The 21,285-nt window shown below is 47.8% G+C and overlaps 1 long non-coding RNA gene across 1 annotated transcript; it reads left to right on the top strand.

Moving 5' to 3' along the window:
- The first annotated feature begins 6,493 nt into the window (after positions 1 to 6,493).
- On the top strand, positions 6,494 to 6,833 carry LOC142930773 (uncharacterized). The gene is made up of 2 exons (XR_012946724.1): positions 6,494 to 6,639; positions 6,790 to 6,833. It is a non-coding gene; the product is annotated as an uncharacterized LOC142930773 (long non-coding RNA).
- Positions 6,834 to 21,285: the final 14,452 nt, after the last annotated feature.

Genomic DNA, 21,285 nt, shown 5'->3' on the forward strand with positions numbered 1-21,285 from the left:
CGAGGGACCTGGATTGTTGCGCAATCCTCCCCAGCCCCCCACCCGGGGACCTGGGGTGTCCCCCTCCGGTTCCCAACCGTCCCCCCCCCGGGATGCCTGACCCACGAGTCCTGCTTAGCACAGGCCGTACTCGCTATTGCCCCCTGACTGGAAGTACCTGCTCAACCAAAGTGGTGGCGGCGTATTGCGCCCAACAATTACCCACCACACATACAAATGACAATCGAACTCGTTCGTCTTTGGTGAATTACCTTTCCATTTTTGAAAAATGTCACCTGAAAAAGCAAAATAGAAATTAATAATAACGTATAAAAGTTGCGTAATTGCCCGTCACGTGACGGGTATTTTCACGTCATAAACGATCCAGTGTGTCGTGACTTTGTCGATGACGCCATCTCTGCCGCCTTCCTCCGTTTAATCGTCTGCGACTCTTCTGGCTTCATCTGAATGAACTAAAGTTACGGAATGTGACGTACCGAATGTAATTTTCTTTTCTGAGAGTAATATATAACAAACCTGTAAATAAAGAATGACGATTGTAAATCACCTTCATCGTTCTAGCAGCTGTTTGAGTTTCCTTTCTGTCGGGAAGAAAGTAAACTAAATGTTGTAGGAATGATTTCGTTCTAAGTATCGACTTACTGGATTCCCTATTGATGTGAAAACTAAAAAATAAACTATTTATAAACCGGAAGGACGCGTCGGTGTATTCACCAATTTTCGCTAAAAACGTGAGCAGAAAGTCGCTTTTACCAAAATGAATTTGAACTCGGTGAGAGGGGTGGCCCTAGACCAGCTGCTGCCAGCAACTGGCAGCGCCCTCGGCCAACATCGCAATGGGCGCCGCCACCCCCAAACCCCAAGGGCAGATCCAGGCTGAGGTTTCTGGTAAACTGGGAAAATTTTGCCACGATTTTACATTTAATGTTTAATTAAGCGTATTTTTTTAAACAGAGGCAAAATTATTCGGTTTGTCTGTCCGTCCGTCTGTCCAACCAATACATTCTCAGGAATGTTGAGAAATGAATTATAATTCATAGACCCTCTGTACGTTGTACGGGAATCAAAATGACATCGTCGTTATTTTATTTGTATATTTATTTCCTCGAATTGTTGGCGCCCCAGGCGACCGCCTCGTTCGCCTACATGGACGGGTGTCCGCCCCTGTTTAGTTACAATAACTTACTGGATTCTGATTTGATGTGAATTAAAAAATAGTGACCGTTCATTATTGATCGCAAGGGGAGATGTCGGTGTTCACCAATTGTCACAAATGTTCACCGTAAGTGCGAGCAAAAGCCATCAAAGTGAAACTGCACTGAGTTCAAATTAAAAGCGGATTCTGCTTCTTTATTTCTATTCGACGTTTAAAAAATTAATATTATCATGCACAAATTAACTGAATGGGTTATTTATTATTACTCACTAATAATGGTGCACAAAACGCAAAGATAAAATACAAAAACAGAGGGCAGACGTGGCTCTTATCATAAGAGGCGCTGGTATATTTTTGGAGAAAATGTATCGTTGTGGTAACAACAAACTAATAATTAGTTACATTTTTAATCTAAGCCTTTCGTGAAAATCAAAAGAATTGCATGGGAATCCACGTAGCTAAGCCAGCGTTACCCGCAGTGTGTGTCAGGCGTTCGGCAAAGATCATTAAAAGTATAAATATAAAGTTGACTTTAAAAATAAATAATGAAAACGTTATGTGAGGGTTAATATAAATGAAATAACCCTGTCTTAACTTTTGGGCCAACCTGTATAATTATGTGTATTAAATATATACTGTATGATGAAAGATATAAAATCGACGTTTCAGGCAAGGGGCTTTATTCAGGGCACATCACATCATGACGTCGTTTGTAAGAGGGTGGCCGAAATATCAGGACACATCGGGTTATTGTGTTAATTTGAACAAATAACGGAGGGTTATTTCGTTTAATTTTAACAAATGTTAAAAATGAATTTGATTAACATGAATGCACGATTTCTCTTCTGAAATGCATTTAGGAATTCTTTGAAACTACAGCTGCCTTCTCTGTAGCATGCATAACAACAAATTGAACTCGTTCATCTTTTGTCAATGGCCGTTCATCATAGAGTATTTTAGGAGTTAAAGTGAGATTGGGGTTCCTTTAAACATACTGTATATATTGACTTCTGAGACATTTGATTGCCCATCGGTTCATGGACTAAAATTGTATTTCTTTTGGTGATAAAACAGTCCCACGTGTGTTGAGATCCCAGTCCAGATGGGAGGAGTAATTGTGGATGTGTTGATTGCGTTGCTGTGGCAGGACCCAACCACCACTGTGGCGTGCGGAGCAGAGGGCACTTCGTCCGGTAAAGACCTCACGGTCTTGGCCCCCACCTCGTCAGACGAGGTGCTGGTGGCGGCCGACGAGTGGCTCTGCACCCAACCCAGCTGCCTTCCCCATGGCCGGCCGGAACCCTCCCCGTTGCCAGCCACAAAGAACATCGGCGTGTCTGTGCTGCCTGCACCCCAAGGTGAGCGTGCGATCACGCGACCTCGTTACCTCTCGTTAGGGTGGCAGCCACCAACGCAAGGGCCGCTTTGGAGCCATTGCTGTTGCCGTTCAGAAGTAACACGGAGAGCTCAAAACACCTATCGGTCAACGTGACAGGCGCATCACATTTGTCGTGAACTTTAACCTTACACTGAAATGTGGAGAAAAATATTTCTGGTTAAGAGGAGCAGTACGGGTGCTGGCTGGGGCCACTGAATATCCACGCCAGCCCCATCGGCAGTGCAGCGCTCTGCGATGACGCCGGCTTCCGCCACCACCGTTCCCTTTGTGCAGAGGAGGACGACGGCATTCCGGCGGCACGGCTTTCGCTGTTTGCGCCGGAGCGGCTGAGCCTCAGGTGGGAGAACGACGTGGGCAAGGGTGCCGGCCTGCGCAACCTGGGGAACACCTGCTTCCTCAACGCCACGCTGCAGTGCCTCGCCTACACGCCGCCGCTCGCCAACTACCTGCTGCTGCAAGAGCACTGCAGCACCTGTAAGTACCCCCCTGGCACTCTCGTTTACCCATGGGCTAGGTTATTGTCACGGTTAATTTGGCTGCTATGAATTTCACACTTGATAAGCCACTTCGTTGAGCTATCTTTGTGGTTCAGGTCGCTTCTGAAGAAACTAATAGCTCAGTGGGCTTTATCTCGTAAGATAAAAAAAAAAGTTTAGTTTTAATTGTAGATTTTTTAAAAGTGATTTGTTTACCTTACCAATACTTTGTACTCTTATCGTTTTTTGTATTGTGCCCTCGTTTGCAGGCCAACAGAGCGACTTTTGCCTGATGTGCGTCATGGAGCGTCACATTGTCAGCACGTTCAACAACTCAAAGAGAGTGCTGACACCCAAGGTCATCACTAAAAACATCACGCGTGAGTCCCACAACTACGTTCAAACTTGCACTCGGAGGATAAGTTATCCCCGCGATCTTTCGCCATCTGTGTTCCAAGTCCTTTGCACTGCTCCTTTTGACATGTTGGGGAGCTCTTGAAGGATGTCATCAGATCCTGTACCTGTCACTTTGTCCCCATGTCCATTTCTCTGCAGGCATCGCCAAACACCTGCGCATTGGGAGACAGGAAGATGCCCACGAGTTTCTGCGATACGTGGTAGATGCCATGCAAGCCTCATGCCTCCATGGCCACAGCGAGTGAGTACCGCGCGCCAGTCAACTTGCGGCAGTCGTTCTGCAGTTCGGTACCTCACGGCTCCCTCTTGGTTTTCTGCACGATTGTCCTTCGACGTCTGTGAGAAGCTACTCACACTTTTGTGTGAACACCTGGGAGATGCAGAGGACCGGCCCTGCTGGCACCACGGTTCTTTCACATTGGCCCTGACGTGGGCCGTCTTTTATTTGAACATTTCACGTTGCCGATAAATACCGGGGGGTCGATGTCTCGACGTCGATGGCCCCGTGACATCACTGCTCGTGTTGACGGGCGGCACGTGGCACGCTGGGCATTACAAAACTGCCGGGCCACAGCACCGCGTGTCGGCTGCCAGCTTGCCCCCAGCTCTGTGGCTGTGCCGTGAAGGTGGCTGCCCTGTGCAGACGCTACCACGTTTGGTTGCTACAGAGCACGCGTTGCAGTGCTGAAGGGAAAGAGTGAATCAACAGCTCGGGCAATGGTGTAACTCTCACACACGCGTGTGCATCCGGTAAAGGTGCAACTACTAATGCCGCTGTAACCACCGTGTGGTGTCGTTCTATGTGACGTGGCAGGCTGGACAGATACACGGAGGCTACCACCCTCATTTACCAGATCTTCGGGGGTTACCTTCGATCACGTGGTGAGTTGTGCGCACTCCTCTACAAACTTGTTAACCGCGAGCAGCAAGCGCATCATCACAGTGTAGACGCGCTCGCGTTGCAGCGTTTACACACTCTCACGCACGTGCCACACAGAAAAACCTTTTACCAGTTGGTGAAAAGTACCAATTACCTATGTCAGTGGGAAGCGTGCATTTAGTTTGACTAAGTAACATGTGACGTCCCTTCCTAATGTGTGCTTGTGTTTTGCAGTGGAGTGCATGCAGTGCTGCAACCACTCCGACACCTATGACACGTGCCTGGACATTGCACTCCATATTAATGTAAGCAATGACAAAGCCATCGCTTAACAGTTATACATGTACGTACGGTACGGAATAAGTTAAATGTACATACACCACATACATGAACAACAACCGCCATTCGCCACTAAGTGGCGGTGACGTCACCACGGTGCTTGTGCCAGCCTGAGTGCCTTTTAAGGCCACGTGAAGTGTCGAACGCCCGCTGGCAGGTCACGGGACAGACCATGGGTTGACTGAGATGACTGGCCGATGCACCACCTGTGCCCCCTGCTGTGATCAACATACATAACACACACATACATGAATCAGCCACTTAACATCCAAACACACTGCCAGTAGCGTGATCTCTTTTTTTGCGGTTGTACGATTTCATACGAAATGCGGGTTTTCTGAATTGCCATCACAATATAATTCTGCAGATGTTCATGGAATGCTTCTTAGAGTCCTCATTTGCCTTTCACTCTGTCGGCCAACAGAACTCATCAGATCTTGTGGAGGCGTTTGAGGAGTTTTTTAACAAGGAGACACTGGACGAATACACCTGCAGAATGTGAGTGGGCATCGTGTGGTGACACCCTGGAATCATTTGTAGCTTCAAAAGTCTGATGATTGAACCAAATTCTAATAAAAGATAGTAATAAAAATATAAGTAATACATAAAAAATAACGTCCAATATATAACGTAAATAAGTAACAATTTTTACGTTAAGAAATGAATAAAAAATAACGAACAACAAAAAGTGAGTAGACTTATTGTTTAAAAGTTGGGGAACACGTGCGATGGCTGGCGTTGTTGTCGTGCAGGTGCTGTTGCAAGGGGGAAGCGACGAAGACGATGGCTCTCCACCGCCTGCCCAACGTCCTCACCGTCTCCATCAAGCGGTACAACCTCTACGGCGTCAAGATCAACCGGGTAACGATTCTTTCCCTCCACATCCCTCTAATTAATTTATTTTATTAAAGCCCTTGTCAGTTCAACGCTGGAGAAAATGCCTCTCCATGTTGGAATAAGTGCTACGGAAAGACTTGCCCCCCGTCATATGACTGTAGAATTTCCACCACTTGCTCAGGGCTATCAACAGGAGATGAGCACCGTCTTCAACGCTCAAATGAGCGAGACATCACGTCATCACGTTGACGTGTAACTTAGATGGTGCCCATCTCTGCTGCCCACCCCACCACCCCTGCCGTTTCCTCTTCTAACGTTTGTCTCTGTGCGCTGCCTGTAGAACATCACCTACCCGGAGCACCTGGACATGCAACCCTTCACCTCAACGTCTCAGGGCGAGCCCGCAATCTACTCCCTGTACTCGGTGCTGGTGCACAAGGGAGCCGACTCCAACAGGGGTCATTATTATTGCTACAATAAGGTAATTTCATTTGTTACCATCAAACAATAACAACGCACATCTGCAATGCACCCATGTTACAAATGCCCAATAGGGAAGAATAAATAGAAGTCTTGCGTCTGTTCCTGCGTCTTGATGTACTTATGCAACTTCTACTTACAGTATATATACTTTATTCATTTGTATTTAGTGACTTCCTTAGCATTCCTACACTTTGCACTCCAATCGGTGTTGTATTGTTTGTTGTTGTTGTAACTTTCTGACCCGCCCCTACTGGACATCTGTTGGAAAGAGCTTCGTAGATCATCGAATTCTTTCAGCACAAATAATGATTCTGATTCTGATAAAATTGGTCCAAGGCCATTGATGCAGTGACATGGTCAGGCAGACCGTTCTGTAACTTCAGCACCATCATAGCAACCGTAGCACCTTCTGCAACTCTGACGATGGGGTGATGCTCTTTACGAACTTGTTGTCTAGAGTGTATCGTGTGTTGTTATTAATGAACGGAGGAGGTTGGGTGCAGTTGTGTAAGCATTGTAACCAAGTATAGCCGTGCTGTGACTGTGCGCAGATCAGCGATGGACAATGGTGCTGTATGAACGACTCCATCGTGCGGCACGTCGACACCAAGGCTGTTATGAACGAGCAGGCCTACATGCTCTTCTATATTCGGTAAGTCGCCTTCTCTCCCCTTCACTTTAACCTGCACTTACAACCGTCCCCCAGACCAGCTCACTGGAAAGATATTGTCTTGTGCGAGCAGCAGTGTCTCCTTTGAAGGCAGGTGTTAACGGTTTGCGACGCGTTGGTGCGTGTATGCAGGTCCCCAGAATTGAACACGCCGCCAGCGGACAGCTACTGCCCGCTGGAGCACGTCAAGGCGACGTCCCGCTTGTGCCTCAAGCGGCCCCACTCGGCGAAGGGAGACCCCGGACCCTGTCTCTGTACGGCAGCTCTCCTCACCGGCGCGCAAGGTAAAGGATGGATTTGAAACGTCGCCCCGTGTGCGTGGAAATGCCCGGGGAGAATGTACACCCTGACAGCGCATCGTTTTATATTAAGGGAATGGTGAAGTACAGCGATCTTCTTGTTTATACTTCAGACCGGTTTTGTTTCATTCACCCAATGTCGAGCGGTTTGGACTTTAGCGCCATCATCTTCTTTACCTCCAGAAACCCAAGACGTCGAACCGCCCCAACGGGAACAACTGCCGGAGCAACTGCAAGGGCCACAGCAGGAACAGCAGCAGCAGAAGCTACCGGCAACGCCAGGCACGCAACAGCCGCTGCCGCTAGTCCCAGAGCAGCCACCACCACCCCGATCTCACAGCAGCCGCTGCCATTCCACCAGCAACCACCGCCGGTCCTGCAGCAGCCACCACCACCACCACCGCCACTCTCGAAGAAGCCGCCGTCAGCACCACAGCAGCTGCTGCCACCGCGTGTCCCACAGCAGCCAGTCCCACAGCAGCCAGTCCAACAGCAGCCAGTCCAACAGCAGCCACCGCCACCAGTCCCACCACAGCCACCGCCACTCTGGTTGCACAGCAGCCACCACCGGTGTAACAACTGGCACTCGCCCCACCAATAGAAGTCGGTGCTTAAAATCCATGATCGCGTGTCTAACCTTTTGCTTCCGCTCAAATTCAAAATAATTTTGAGAGACATTTTACGAAGGCACCAGGCAGCGGCTCACCATGGCGTCGCCCGCTCCCCAAAATGTACTCATCGCCGGCTTCACCACCAGCCCCTGCTTGTGTTGCAATCGAAACGTCGTACTCTATTGTTTAGTTTATTTTCTTTCTATGTGACTTTACCGAAAGAACCAAAGAGTAATTCCTGCAGTCATGAAAGCTTCAAATCAAGTTTTAATCCACGAAGACTTGAAAAACCCAGCACGAAAGCGCTTAAAATCACGCCAGACATTCTGGGAAACAGGAGCCAAGATCCATGCAGGTGGCACCAACCCATTATGGCTTGGGGTTGCCGTTTATTCCCTGGCCAATCGTCAAGAGAGTTGGCACCAGGAACGTTATTGTAATGGTGACCGTAAAATTAACTGTCTCATTACAAATGAAGACAGAGGTTGTGTCCTCCGCAACGCGATGCCGGAGTGCGCTCTCAGTGAGGTCGTGCAAGGTATTCCCGTACGGTTCTTGTCTCCGTTAATTAAAAATGGGGGACTTTTATTTCGCGTTGTGTCGGGGATTTAAAAAGTCACCGCTGTTGCAAAGTATTTATTTATTTATCGAACTGTGAATACGTCGGCATTTTTTAAACTACATATCTGTTACTTTTTTACGTACGGGGCGTGCACATTTCAATGGACACGCTAACCGTAGCGCCAAGCCGTTACCACGTGAAATGTACGATAAATGATGAACTTCGCCAAGCACTTTATTTCCATCTTCCATGATGCCTCCAGAAACAGCGGTTTCTGAACTCGTGAATGTAGATCGGTGACACTTCGGTCTCCTCGGGGTTTTTATAGTTTGTACAAAAGCAGCTCAAAGTGTGGGAAGGGAAAGCGAGATTTAATGTTTTCCAGAGATTTTGTCTACCTCGTTTTGTATTTGCCCTTGACATCAATATATACTTGTCGTGACAAAACTGGTCTCGCTTCCATTTCTTACTTTGCCATCGCAGTGTGTGTGTGTATGTGTCTTTGTGTGTGGGTGTATGTGTGTGTTTCTCTTTGTTTACGTGTGTTTATGTGTGTATGTATGCAGGTGCGTGTGCTCGCTAACAGCACTTGCCCAAACAGCTTGTTTTGGCTATACGGGGGATCTTTGTCTTTGTATGTCTGTGTGTTGATGGGTGTGTACGTGTTTGTGTGTGTGAATGCGTGTGTGTGTATATCTAATTACATTGTTCGGTCGTAGTTTAGTGGTAGTTAATTGAAGGTGGAGGGGTTACCAGCCCCTCGCACCTATCCAGAGCCCTCATTTAGCCGCTGTGATGGTCACAGACGCCATAAGGGGAAAGGGCCAATTGGAATTGGCCCTCTCCCTCACAGCACCGACCACGACAGCGTGGCCACAGAAGTACACTTGTATACACGTGCACTTGTTGTATTTCTCTGAAATGTTTGTGGGCCAGAGGTCAAGACCACGTTGCTGACCTAATTAAATGTTGAATATAAAAAGTGGATAAAAGGTAATGGTACAGCCCCTGCGGTTGTTCACGCCACTGCCGGCAAATGGGGCCTCCACGAGCGGGAGCTCCAGAGAGCCCCTGTGAGGGTCATTGGCCTACTCCTCCACATTGGTCAGGACGGCTTGGAAGAGAAGGTAGTCAAATATAAAGTTAGATTTACCTGCCGCTTACAACATTTGACCATAACGCGTTCGGTGGGGACATGCTTCTTGCTGGGCTCAAATCCAGGGCGGCGTGTGAAGAAAAACGGGGCCCAGAGAATGTTGACTCCAGCACTGGGGGGGTGCCGGTACACTGGGACACTGCTGTGGGTGTGGTTACTCAATCGCCCAGCCACGTGGAGGAGTAGCCACTGATATGAAACGCAACGCCATCGTCTCACCTAATCAACCCGTTCACCCGTGAAGCGGTGGCCCGGCCGTTAGCGCACACTGACCACTGCCAGCTAAGTTCGATTCCCTGTCACGGCTAACGTCGGTGCTGAGTGACATCTGAACAAATCTCTGGGCTGCCTCACCTTCACACCAACTCATACTGACCAGCGTGGTGAAGTATGATCAAACACCCCCCCCATTTACTGACACAAAGTGGGGGGCTCTTACCTCCGCTGTGGATTGACAGAGGGCCGCTGTCTATGCTGAGCCCCACGCCAGTATAATCGCAGCATCCCTCTGCAATAGCTCTGCAGTGACACCTGAAGGCACACAAACAACACAAGTGGGTGGCCAGGTGCAGGGAGGGTGACGTCCTCATTCAATGAATAAAAAACGAAAAGGAACCCGCCACGGATATTCACCAAGCAGCAATGAGAGCGTCGTGGCGATGCTGCTGCTGTCAGAAACCCGCCGCACGATGCAGTGCGGACACGAGTTGACAATTTCAACCCCAGACATCCGTTACTTTTCTTGTCAACACCCTCAGCATTAAATTAACATTGCAGAGTTTTATACTTCAACATTCAATGATTTTTCTACACTTAAGGGGCCATTAATTAGCGTTCAATTGAACAATGCAAAAATGTGAAAAATCATTACTCAATCGCTACAGCTATTGAGAGAGCTATTGTTGAATTCTGCTAAATCCAAGAAAAGTAACTTAATGGCAAATTCTGCATTTTTATAGAAATGGTTTGAAAATGATTTCGCACAGTTAATGATGCAACTACTGGCACAGGGCAACCGCAGCTCGAGTGTGAACGCCTTCACTATGAGAGGGGTCACCCTGCAGGGTTGAGTAGAGATCTCTATCCCACCCTGTATAGAGTAGTCAACGCGTGATTCTAGATTTAAAGCTTTCGTGACTGCTAGAATCCATACTCTTTGGTTCTATTGGGTAAAGTCACGTAGGTGAAAATAAAATAACAAAAAATCACGACGTTTCGGCCACAACACAAGCGGCCTTCATCAGGTGAAGGGACGAGACTGTCTTGGGGGACAGCGCTGGAGTGGAAGAAGCCACGCTTAGATCACGACCTTTAAGCTATGTGAGAAGAAAAAGACCACGCGCCTTGACAAAGGAATTAGCATATAATTTCGCATTTAAATGGCTCATTGAAATAGCTAAGTTAAAGTATACACATCCGCAGAGGTACCCCTTGACAAAGGAATTAGCGATGCTTGACAAAGGAATTAGCATATAATTTAGCATTGAAATGGCTCATTGAAATAGCTAAGTTAAAGTATACACATCCGCAGAGGTACCCCTTGACAAAGGAATTAGCGCTGGAGTGGAAGAAGCCACGCTTAGATCACGACCTTTAAGCTGTGTGAGAAGAAAAAGGCCAAGTGCCTTGACAAAGGAATTAGCATATAATTTAGCATTGAAATGGCTCATTGAAATAGCTAAGTTAAAGTATACACATCCGCAGAGGTACCCCTTGACAAAGAAATTAGCATCGAATTTAGCATTGAAATAGCTGAGTGATTAGCTTGTAACTGGTCACAGAAATAGCTATGTTAAAGTTAAAGCATATACATTCACCGAGGCACCTAGTACTCATCAAACAGGAGAATTTAGCGAAACACAACCACGCTCAGACATCGGACCTGTGTGCGAGCAAACAAGGTGTTCTGACAAAGAAAGTAGCATAAAAAAATAGCATTTGATTGGCGGATTTTAGGAAAGAGGTGGTGTACGTGCTGGTGGACTCGCAGTTTGGCGCGGGGGGGGGGGGGGGGGGAAGGGGGGAGTTTACCTATTGATGGTGTGAAAAGGGGGAATTTATAAGAGCTGCGAAAGTTTGGGGTACCACTACTTGAAAAATATACTGTACCATTGAAATTAGTTTAATGTTTAGTTCGATTTAGAACACCTTTCCAATGGTTGCTTAATTTGAAACCATCCTCTCGGTTGAAATTGTGTCTGTGTTTGTAGATCTGACTTGCCTCATGAACAAATCTCTGATAAAAGCCCGTGGGTTTGCAAAGAACCTTGGGATCAGATCAGGTCCGGTTCAATACAGTACACAAAATTCGTGATCTGATCCTATCCGTGAAGGATGTCATTCCTGATTTACAGTACCCCGGGGTTTACAAATTGAGTTGTACCTGCGGTGATTGCTACATCGGTGAGACAAAGCGACATGTCTCTGACCGAATTCGCGAGCACAAATCAGATTTGAAACACGGCAAAACGAATTCTTCTGCCGTGGCTGATCACTGTTACAACGCTGTGGGGGATCACGATATAATTTTCTCCGACGAGACTGTCCTCCAGACAGTCTCGTCCTTTCACATGATGAAGGCCGCTTGTGTTGTGGCCGAAATGTCGTGATTTTTTTGTTATTTAATTTTCACCTATGTTGGTGGCCACGCGAAGTGTCGAATGCTCGCTGACAGGAGGTCACGGGACAGAACCCTGCAGGTGCCATGGGTTGACGGACTCGAGATGGCTGGCAGACGCCACCAGCTGTGCCAACTCGCCGCATTTTAGCCGCCCGCCTCTCCGCTCGTTGTTGTGAGCGTTGCTCCTTTGCCCCTCCGTCGTCGTCGTCGTTGTTGCTGGAGGGCGACTGCCTCCAACTGCCCGGGAGCGTCCCTCACGAGCCTCCTCCTCCTCCTCCTCCACAGAGGCCGATCTTGACACTGCCGGTACCGCTCATCGGCAAGTCCACTCGGCTCCACATCCTCCAACCAGGTACCTTTGTAGACCCGCAATGATGCCGTGCCGTGTTGGCAGTCCACTGCTGGATGAAGGCTTCGGGTCGCCACGGTGGCTAGGAGATGTTAACTACCTCGCCCGGTGTGCAGGAGGTCGTGGGTTCGATCCCGACCCCGACGTCTGCTGCTGCTGCTGTATATTTGGAGTCTGCGGTGTCTCTCTCCCTGGGGGTCGCGTGGATTTTTGCTCCGGGTGCTGCGGTGTTTCCATTCCACATTGACAATCGACGTGTTTCGAATATTTGGCTGCTCTAAATGTCCACACGATAAGCCACTTTGTTGAGCTATCATCTGTGGCCAGGTCGCTTCTTATAAAAGCGCTATGTAGCTCAGTGGAACTTAGGTGGTTAAAATAAATAAAAATAGTAAAAATAACAACACCACCACTCCACGCACACAGAACATCTGTCGTGATCCTGACTGCAGTGCTCATCTCGATATGGTCGATGAAAGTGAATTACGTGACGGCCGCTACGTTCAAAGGTTTCGTCACCTTTGGGTGGCATCAGTTGCTGCTCTGGCCCATCGGGAAATACAATAATGCCTTGATGGAGGCTCCATTGAAGATGCGTGCGACCCTCTCAACTGGCCGTCTGACCCGAATGTTCGGTCCAACCCGAGCTGAATATCGAGTGGAACTGTGTGACCCTGGGGCTATTAGCTACAAAGCAACACTTTATTTTTTACTGCCCACGGTAAATCCACTGCTGGATGAAGGCCTTCCCACCATTGTGGTTCTTTGACCATATCCCACCACGGGTGTTCAGTGCTGGTCGGTGAAGGTAGCGGGCAAACAGCCCTGACATCGCTCGCCAATCGAGTCGTTGTTAGCCCTGGACAGGAATTTAACTCGGGTGGAGCCGGTTCGTAGCGTGGCGCGCTACCCATCTGTGCCACTTCTCGTCACCCTCTTTGGCTGTTTACTCAGCGAACCAAACATCCGTCAATGATGACCGATTCCATTCAAAAAGTGCGCTCTTGCCGCCGTGTGCGCTGAGTAGTACTCAGTATTAAACACGCGTTGACTATTCTATACTGCAGGGGTGTCCAAACTTTTTTTCCCGATGGCCACATACAGAAAAATATACGAAGGATTGGGCCACTCACTAGACGTGAGGTATACTGCCTCACTTCTCATGCACTAATATTGTCAAAATCAATCAAATGCAGGTAAATTACGTTTGATTATTGAACATGTTTGAAGAAAAAAAGCCTCCATCATAGCTCTTCATTAGTAGATTTTAATTTTATTTTTTACAAAAAGGTTGGCAGGTCATTCTCTCAGTGACAGCCTCAGATTGGTTCTTAGGGTGCTGATCCCCCTTCATTGTCCATATGAAGGGAGAGACAAGAAGACAAATAGGGGATGTGGATATTTCAAGCTTATTACACAAATAAATTATTGGGCTTGTTAACACATCAACTAACGTTTGTTAAAAAAATTGTCATCAACTTTAATTGACTGAATTTATTAAGTAATTGGGCTTATTAACAAATGAAAACGGTGTGTATATTTTTAACTCACCTGTAATGGGAAGAATGTTACGCTCAGTGGGAGCAGTGATGCTGCGCTTTGGTGTGAAGGATAGCTGGCAGGTCAGGAGTAAGTTTGGTGGTTGAGATGCGAAGGACGTCACGGAGATGGCTGTCGGTCGTTCTGGTTCTCAGCCTGCTTTTGTTCAGCGTTAACAGAGAGAATGTCTGCTCACATATGTATGTTGAGCCGAACAGACACATCATTCGTTTTGCATGGCGTCTCATCAGAGGAAACTTGGCCTTTTCCAAACTCCGCTAGAAGTCAGGTAAGGAGAGAAGCTGATGCTGATTCTTCAGAGAATCATCACACTGAATTTCGATCAGTTCTAATTGCAGACTCTCCTCCACTTAAATTTTGATATAAAGCTTTCGTGACTGCAGTAATTCATATTCTTAGTGTGATTTCCTTCTCAATGAGAGAAAAATCTTGGAAGCGCTGACTGAATTCTGTCATGAGAGATGTGATCACAGACACATATTCTCCCATTTTTGCAGAGGGCTTGGCATTTGGAAATGCGCATTGATTTCGGTCAGTGTGGGGAAGTGCGCTACATTGAAGTTGCGCAGTTGTGACTCGAAGAGACGGAGCTTCGCACGGAATGCTTTCATGTGCACATACAGCTGTGGTACCAGCTGCTCTTTGCCTTGTAGTCTCTTGTTCGGGGTGTTGAGATGATCAGTGGGATCAACTAAAAAAGCCAGGCCTGCCAACCATAAAGGGTCACTGATCTCATGGAGAGGTCTGCCCTTTTCTTTCAACAACTTGTCGATATTTGATCTCAGGGAATAAAACCGCTGCAGCACGGAGCCGCGACTGAGCCAGCGCACTTGAGAATGGTAGAGTAGGTCCCCGTATTCAGCATCGACATCAGAGAGGAACGCTTGCAATTCTCTGTGGTGAAGCCCTCGGGCCATACATTTTTTGACATTTTTCACAACTGTGTTCATCACATCGCCAAGCTGGATTATCTTGGCACAGAGGGCTTCTTGCTAGATGATACAGTGCATTTTAACAGCCTCACCTCCGCTCTCCTGCACCTTGGCACTTACCATAGAAGCCATTCCTTTGCGCTCGCCTGTCATTGCTGGAGCCCCATCCGTTGTAATTCCACACAGTTTGTCCCATTTAAGTCCAGCCTGGTTAATTGAATCTGACACAGCTTCAAAACATGTCCTTCCCAGTTGTTGTCCCCTTTAGACTCCGAAGATCAAGCAGTTCCTCCGTAATGCAAAAATTATCATCAACTCCCCGCAAAAAAATTAACAGCCGTGCAGTGTCCGTGGCATCTGTGCTCTCATCACATGCAATCGAGTAAAAATCGAAAGCACAAGCTTTATCTGACACTTGCTGTTTTAAATTAGCCGACAAGTCTTCAATTCGCCGCACAACCATATTTCTGGACATACTAACATCGTTGAAATCCTGCATTTTCTCCAGGCACATTCCCACGACTTTAGTGAGGCACTGTTTGATGAAGTCACCGTCTGAGAAAGGTTTCCCGTGTAGGGCAATGAGTTGAGCTACTTCATTGCTGACTATAGTTGCATTTTCTTGAGCTTTGTTAGCACGGAAGAAAAAAAACCCTGCTGCTGCGTTAGCAGGCTAGCTTGCCATTTGCTTTACCTTCTCTCTCCGCTCGGCGCCAGTGTAGGACGTGAAGGTCTGATGTTTCGTTTCATAATGCCGGCGTACATTGTACTCTTTCATCACGGCAACACTCTCATTACAAATCAAACAAACACACTTCCCCTTGGTTTCTATGAAAAAAAAATCATTTTTCCACCGAGTCTGAAATTTTCTGCACTCGCTTGCAATCTTGCGTCTCTTCAGTTCCGGCATTTCTGGTGACCCTGAGCAAATGTTTTCTTCGATTGCTTGCTTTGTGGAGACGCTGCCTTGTTCAAGACAATATCGCCATCTAGTGTTTAAATTAAGAAATTCAATACATTGGGCCATAGTCCATTATATTTTTAAACTTTCATACGGGCCAATTAAAAATGGATGGCGCAGTTGGCCCGCGGGCCGTAGTTTGGACACCCCTGCTATACAGGGCGGGATAGAGATCTCTACTCAACCCTGCAGGGTGACCCCTCTCATAGTGAAGGCGTTCACACTCGAGCCGCGGTTGCCCTGTGCCAGTAGTTGCATCATTAACTGTGCGAAATCATTATCAAACCATTACCTTAAAAATGCAGAATTTGCCATTAAGTTATTTTTCTTGGATTTAGCAGAATTCCAAAATAGCTCTCTCAATAGCTGGAGCGATTACATATTTGCGTTATTAAAATGCATGACTCATAAAACGATAATTAAATGGCCACTTAGTTTAGGACGATCATTGAATGTTGAACTATAAAACTCTGCAATGTTAATTTAATGCTGAGGGTGTTGACAAGAAAAGTAACGGATGTGTGGGGTTGAAATTGTCAACTCGTGTCCGCACTGCATCGTGCGGCGGGTTTCTGACAGCAGCAGCATCGCCACGACGCTCTCATTGCCGCTTGGTGAATATCCGTGGCGGGTTCCTTTTCGTTTTTTATTCATTGAATGAGGACGTCACCCTCCCTGCACCTGGCCACCCACTTGTGTTGTTTGTGTGCCTTCAGGTGTCACTGCAGAGCAACTGCAGAGGGATGCTGCGATTATACTAGCGTGGGGCTCAGCATAGACGGCGGCCCTCTGTTAATCCACAGCGGAGGTAAGAGCCCCCCACTCTGTGTCAGTAAATGGGGGGGGGGTGTTTGATCATACTTCACCACGCTGGTCAGTATGAGTTGGTGTGAAGGTGAGGCAGCCCAGAGATCTGTTCAGATGTCACTCAGCACCGACGTTAGCCGTGGCCGGGAATCGAACTTAGCTGGCAGTGGTCAGTGTGCGCTAACGGCCGGGCCACCGCTTCACGGGTGAACGGGTTGATTAGGTGAGACGATGGCGTTGCGTTTCATATCAGTGGCTACTCCTCCACGTGGCTGGGCGATTGAGTAACCACACCCACAGCAGTGTCCCAGTGTACCGGCACCCCCCCAGTGCTGGAGTCAACATTGTCTGGGCCCCGTTTTTCTTCACACGCCGCCCTGCATTTGAGCCCAGCAAGAAGCGCGTCGCCACCGAACGTGTTACGGTCAAATGTTGTAAGCGGCAGGTAAATATAACTTTATATTTGACGACCTCCTCTTCCAAGACGTCCTGACCAGTGTGGAGGAGTAGGCCAATGACCCTCACAGGGGCTCTCTGGAGCTCCCGCTCGTGGAGGCCCCATTTGACGGCAGTGGCATGAACAACCGCAGGGGCTGTACCATTACCTTTTATCCACTTTTATATTCAACATTTAATTAGGTCAGCAACGTGGTCTTGATCTCTTACCCACAAACATTTCTGAGAAATACAACAAGTGCACGTGTTTACAAGTGTACTTCTGTGGCAATGCTGTCGTGGTCGGTGCTGTGAGGGAGAGGGCCAATTCCAATTGGCCCTTTCCCCTTATGGCGTCTGTGACCATCACAGCGGCTAAATGAGGGCTCTGGACGGGTGCGAGGGGCTGGTAACCCCTCCACCTTCAATTAACTACCACTAAACTACGACCGAAAAATGTAATTAGACATACACACACGCATTCACACACACAAACACGTACACACCCATCAACACACAGACATACAAAGACAAAGATCCCCTGTATAGCCAAAACAAGCTGTTTGGGCAAGTGCTGTTAGCGAGCACACGCACCTGCATACACACATACATACACACATAAACACACGTAAACAAACACAGACACACATACACCCACATACAAAGACACATACACACACACTGCGATGGCAAAGTAAGAAATGGAAGCGAGGCCAGTTTTGTCACGACAAGTATATATTGATGTCAAGTGCAAATACAAAACGAGGTAGACAAAATCTCTGGAAAACATTAATCTCGCTTTCCCTTCCCACACTTTGAGCTGCTTTTGTACAAACGATAAAAACCCGAGGAGACCGAAGTGTCACCGATCTACATTCACGAGTTCAGAAACCGCTGTTTCTGGAGGCATCATGGAAGATGGAAATAAAGTGCTTGGCGAAGTTCATCATTTATCGTACATTTCACGTGGTAACGGCTTGGCGCTACGGTTAGCGTGTCCATTGAAATGTGCACGCCCCATACGTAAAAAAGTAACAGATATGTAGTTAAAAAAATGCCGACGTATTCACAGTTCGATAAATAAATAAATACTTTGCAACAGCGGTGGCTTTTTAAATCCCCGACACAACACGAAATAAAAGGCCCGCATTTTAAATTAACGGAGACAAGAACCGTACGGGAATACCTTGCACGACCTCACTGAGACCGCACTCCGGCATCGCGTTGCGGAGGACACAACCTCTGTCTTCATTTGTAATGAGACAGTTAATTTTACGGTCACCATCACAATAACGTTACTGGTGCCAACTCTCTTGACGATTGGCCAGGGAATAAACGGCAACCCCAAGCCATAATGGGTTGGTGCCGCCTGCATGGATCTTGGCTCCTGTTTCCCAGAATGGCTGGCGTGATTTTAAGTGCTTTCGTGCTGGGTTTTTCAAGTCTACGTGGATTAAAACTTGATTTGAAGCTTTCATGACTGCAGGAATTACTCTTTGGTTCTTTCGGTAAAGTCACGTAGAAAGAAAATAAACTAAATAATAGAGTACGACGTTTCGATTGCAACACAAGCAGGGGCTGGTGGTGGAGCCGGCGATGAGTACATTTTGGGGAGCGGGCGACGCCATGGTGAGCCGCTGCCTGGTGCCTTCGTAAAATGTCTCTCAAAATTATTTTGAATTTGAGCGGAAGCAAAAGGTTAGACACGCGATCATGGATTTTAAGCACCGACTTCTATTGGTGGGGCGAGTGCCAGTTGTTACACCGGTGGTGGCTGCTGTGCGACCAGAGTGGCGGTGGCTGTGGTGGGACTGGTGGCGGTGGCTGCTGTTGGACTGGCTGCTATTGGACTGGCTGCTGTTGGACTGGCTGCTGTGGGACACGCGGTGGCAGCAGCTGCTGTGGTGCTGACGGTGGCTTCTTCGAGACCGGCGGTGGTGGTGGTGGTGGCTGCTGCAGGACCGGCGGTGGTTGCTGGTGGAATGGCAGCGGCTGCTGTGAGATCGGGGTGGTGGTGGCTGCTCTGGGACTAGCGGCAGCGGCTGTTGCATGCCTGGCGTTGCCGGTAGCTGCTGCTGCTGCTGTTCCTGCCGTGGCCCTTGCAGTTGCTCCGGCAGTTGTTCCCGTTGGGGCGGTTCGACGTCTTGGGTTTCTGGAGGTAAAGAAGATGATGGCGCTAAAGTCCAAACCGCTCGACATTGGGTGAATGAAACAAAACCGGTCTGAAGTATAAACAAGAAGATCGCTGTACTTCACCATTCCCTTAATATAAAACGATGCGCTGTCAGGGTGTACATTCTCCGTGGGCATTTCCATGCACACGGGGCGACGTTTCAAATCCATCCTTTACCTTGCGCGCCGGTGAGGAGAGCTGCCGTACACAGACAGGGTCCGGGGTCTCCCTTCGCCGAGTGGGGCCGCTTGAGGCACAAGCGGGACGTCGCCTTGACGTGCTCCAGCGGGCAGTAGCTGTCCGCTGGCGGCGCGTTCAATTCTGGGGACCTGCATGCACGCACCAACGCGTCGCAAACCGTTAACACCTGCCTTCAAAGGAGACACTGCTGCTCGCACAAGACAATATCTTTCCAGTGAGCTGGTCTGGGGGACGGTTGTAAGTGCAGGTTAAAGTGAAGGGGAGAGAAGGCGACTTACCGAATATAGAAGAGCATGTAGGCCTGCTCGTTCATAACAGCCTTGGTGTCGACGTGCCGCACGATGCAGTCGTTCATACAGCACCATTGTCCATCGCTGATCTGCGCACAGTCACAGCACGGCTACACTTAGTTACAATGTTTACACAACTGCACCCAACCTCCTCCGTTCATTAATAACAAGACACGATACACTCTAGACAACAAGTTCGTAAAGAGCATCACCCCATCGTCAGAGCTGCAGAAGGTGCTACGGTTGCTATGATGGTGCTGAAGTTACAGAACGGTCTTCCTGACCATGTCACTGCATCGATGGCCTTGGACCAATTTCATCAGAATCAGAATAATTATTTGTGCTGAAAGAATTTGATGATCTACGAAGCTCTTTTCAACAGATGTCCAGTAGGGGCGGGTCAGAAAGTTACAACAACAATCAATACAACACCGATTGGAGTGCAAAGTGTAGGAATGCTAAGGAAGTCACTAAATACAAATAAATAAAGTATATGTATTGTGAGTAGAAGTTGCATAAGTACATCAAGACGCAAGAACAGACGCAAGACTTCTATTTATTCTTCCCTATTGGACATTTGTAACATTATGGGCGCATTGCAGATGTGCGTTGTTATTGTTTGATGGTAACAAATGTAATTACCTTATTGTAGCAATAATAATGGCCGCTGTTGGAGTCGGCTCCCTTGTGCACCAGCACCGAGTAGAGGGAGTAGATTGCGGGCTCGCCCTGAGACGTTGAGGTGAAGGGTTGCATGTCCAGGTGCTCCGGGTAGGTGATGTTCTACAGGCAGCGCACAGAGACAAACGTTAGAAGAGGAAACGGCAGGGATGGTGGGGTGGGCAGCAGAGATGGGCACCATCTAAGTTACACGTCAACGTGATGACGTGATATCTCGCTCATTTGAGCGTTGAAGACGGTGCTCATTTCCTGTTTATAGCCCTGTGCAAGTGGTGGAAATTCTACAATCATATGACGGGGGGCGAGTCTTTCCGTAGCACTTATTCCAACATGGAGAGGCATTTTCTCCAGCGTTGAACTGACAAGGGCTGTAATAAAATAAATTAATTAGAGGGATGTGGAGGGGCAGAATCGTTACCCGGTTGATCTTGACGCCGTAGAGGTTGTACCGCTTGATGGAGACGGTGAGGACGTTGGGCAGGCGGTGGAGAGCCATCGTCTTCGTCGCTTCCCCCTTGCAACAGCACCTGCACGACAACAACGCCAGCCATCGCACGTGTTCCCCAACTTTTAAACAATAAGTCTACTCACTTTTTGTGAGTTACTTATTTACGTTATATATTGGACGTTATTTTTTATGTATTATTTATATTATATTTTTATTACTATCTTTTATTAGAATTTGATTCAATCAGCAGACTTTTGAAGCTACAAATGATTCCAGGGTGTCAACACACGATGCCCACTCACATTCTGCAGTTGTATTCGTCCAGCGTCTCCTTGTTAAAAAACTCCTCAAACGCCTCCACAAGATCTGATGAGTTCTGTTGGCCGACAGAGTGAAAGGCAAATGAGGACTCTAAGAAGCATCCCATGAACATCTGCAGAATTATATTGTGATGGCAATTCGGAAACCCGCATTTCGTATGAAATCGTACAACCGCAAAAAAATAGATCACGCACGCTACTGGCAGTGTGTTTGGATGTTAAG

This window comes from Petromyzon marinus, chromosome 43 (assembly GCF_048934315.1).
Source record: "Petromyzon marinus isolate PM22_M1 ecotype Great Lakes invasive population chromosome 43, UKy_Petmar_22M1.pri1.0, whole genome shotgun sequence".
NCBI classification, from domain to species: Eukaryota; Metazoa; Chordata; class Hyperoartia; order Petromyzontiformes; family Petromyzontidae; genus Petromyzon; species Petromyzon marinus.